Genomic DNA, 2,671 nt, shown 5'->3' on the forward strand with positions numbered 1-2,671 from the left:
CTTTGGCCGGATCCCAGGCTCCAACCAATTCCGGGCAAGGAGAGCACTAGCACTAGCATTGTATTGGCTCAGAGCAGCAGAGATGTCTCTTGAGTTGCCAGGGCCTCCGAGCCCCGCCCACACCACTGTCCACTGACGTCCTACACCTCAATTGGGCACAGGCTGTTTGCCGCAGCCTCTGTGTCTGTGCAACATTGGTCTCCTAATTGGTGCCAACACTGTGAACAGAGGGAGGCCATGTTCCGTGGTAAAATTAGCTGGCGGTAAATTCTGCTACATGTAGGTGGGGGCGGGGTATACAACTTCGCATGTGGGTTGGGCTTGCTTTCATTACTTCATTGGAAGTAAAGCAAAAATAGCTTTCCCACCACTGGGGAACAATGGGGACACCCACAACTTAAGGAGGAGAGGTCTATTTTGGTTCACGGGCTCAGAGGGTTTGTTCAGCTCCTGGTCATCCGGATCCAGGGCAGACACAGCACAGCAGAGGAAAAGCAGCTTGAGTCAGGAGGGCAGTGAGAGCCGGAGAGGGACAGCACTGCCCACCCAGGCTCCTTCCTGCTCAGCCAGGTGCCTGTGGGTTGGGTGTTGATCAGCATTCTTATCTACAAACTCATGGATAAAGGAACCCTGGGGTGAGCACAGAGCCCTGCTGCTGTCACCACTTTCCCCAAGCCCCCTCTGAACACGAGCCATGACATTTACTGAATCCTTAGTCTCCGCAGGCAGTGTCCTTGTGTGTGCTTTGCAGAAACAGACCCATGAGTCCTCCCAAGATCACAGCGCAGTCGTGACTACTCCTGAGGCACCCAGGCAGGCTCAAGCCCACCCCAGACTGTCGGGTTCAGTGGGGCTGAGGCGGGGCCAGGCCTGTGTGTGTCTAACAGGTGATGCTACCCAGCTGGTCTGGGCCTGGCTCTGAAAACCGTATTAGTGGAAAGGTGGTGGCCAAAGTGTGGCCAAAGTGTTGGAGCATGTGAGGAACTGGGACAGCGGTGTTGGCCTTCGTGAACCCTGTTCCCAACCCACGGGCACCTGGCCAAGCGGGAAGTGGCCGCTGACATGTTCCTCTCAGTCTGGTGGCTGAGCCGCAGCTCTGAGCAGCTCCGCACTAAGGCTCCATGGACGGAGAGGAACCTGGCTCTGAGGGGCTCAGACAGCACGCAGGGGCAGTATGTTGGGCAGCCAGGGTAAGGGGAAGCAGAAGAGATGACTCTATCTAAAGTCTAGAAAAGGTAATTTATCCAACGGGTAAACAAAATGTTGGCTATTCACAAATGGAATATTAGTCTTTAGAAGGAAGAAAATTCCAACATACACTACATCAGGAAAGACCCGGACGACAGTATTTTAGATGAAATGAGTCAGTCACGAATGTATGAAATTTACCTAGATTAAATCCACAGAGGCAGGAAGTAGGATGTGGATGTAGTTCCGTGGCAGAGCATCACCCTGAGCATACCAGACCTGGGGGTTGATCCCCAGGAATATTTCGCTTTTGCAAGATGAAAAAGTTCTGAGGTGAATGGTGGTGAGTTGTACAGAAACACCAATGTTTAAACGCGTAGAATGGTAGCGGGGACCGGTGGTACACAGGCTGTGATCCCAGCACTCTGGGAGGCTGAGGCAAGAGGAGCCCAGTCTGGGAAACTTAGCGACTTCGTGAGAACCTATCTTGAAACAAAAAATAAAAAGGGATGGGCATATAGCTGTGGGAAAGCCCTGGGTTCAGGTTCAGTCCCTAGTACTGAAACAAATAAACAAAACAGAATCGGGAGTTCTAGGAAAAAGAGGCTCGTGTGACTGGAACACACTAGCAGAGGGGAGCGGGACAGACGGGACAGCACAACTTGGGCCTCGGCGAGTAGGTTGGCAACCAACTTTAGGTAGGCCACTAACCTCTAAAGCCTGGGGAAAACTTCATTGTCTCTCTAAGAATCTGGAAAGCGCAGCAACAAGTTCCCTCTACCTAACTCCAGTTGGGGACCGGGGCCACATCTCTGCGCAGCGCCCTTACCTTGGTGGGGGACACGCAGCTCCGGGGCACTCACAAGCAGCGGCCAGCGCCAGGCTTGGAGAGGCAGGCGCGGCCCTAACCGGTGTTAGCCCCTCGGCCCACTTCTGAGATGGGCAGACTGGGAGGCGGGGAAACGGTGGCCCCGTCAAGCAGACGCGGCCAGCTCTGCGGTCTGGCCCAGAACTGCAGCTGGGGCGGCCTCCCCCTCCCCCACTCCCGCCCTTAGGACGTCTGCGCATGCTCGCGGCTCGCAAGTCGGCCAATAGAAAAGATTCGTATGAAGAATGTATATGAAACGAAGTCCTAGCCCTGGATCTCTCAGGGCCAATAGACCGCAGGCTGGGCTTCAAGGCATCTTGGGTAATGTAGTTCTGGCGTTGGAGCGAGGGACGCAAGGCGGGACGCACAACAAGAGCCAATGGGAAGCTCGTTTTCCTTCGATGCTTCCTGGGAAATGTAGTTCCCAGTGAGGGCCCAGAGACGCCGAGTTGCTGGCCGAAAGGGCAACGCGGGGTGAGGTGGGGAGAGCCGGGGAGACTAGTGAGTTTGGCGCAAAGCCTGCCGGGGCATGGAGTCCCGGTGAGCTTTGTGCGCATGTGCGGGAAGGTGAGGGGGCTCGGGGGGCCTCGCCCGGGAGAGTGAGGTGAGCGAGCG

The 2,671-nt window shown here is 55.5% G+C and overlaps 1 long non-coding RNA gene across 1 annotated transcript in view; it reads left to right on the forward strand.

The window, feature by feature from the left end:
- The first annotated feature begins 2,563 nt into the window (after positions 1–2,563).
- The window catches only part of LOC104857157, a 2,453-nt gene continuing 2,345 nt past the window's right edge, over positions 2,564–2,671 (forward strand). Inside the window, exon 1 of the long non-coding RNA XR_778799.1 lies at positions 2,564–2,660. This is a non-coding gene — a long non-coding RNA (uncharacterized LOC104857157). The remainder of the gene's footprint in view (positions 2,661–2,671) is intronic.

The sequence above is a fragment of the Fukomys damarensis genome, unplaced genomic scaffold (genome assembly GCF_012274545.1).
Source record: "Fukomys damarensis isolate Sample0158 unplaced genomic scaffold, DMR_v1.0_HiC HiC_scaffold_19, whole genome shotgun sequence".
Taxonomy (NCBI): Eukaryota; Metazoa; Chordata; class Mammalia; order Rodentia; family Bathyergidae; genus Fukomys; species Fukomys damarensis.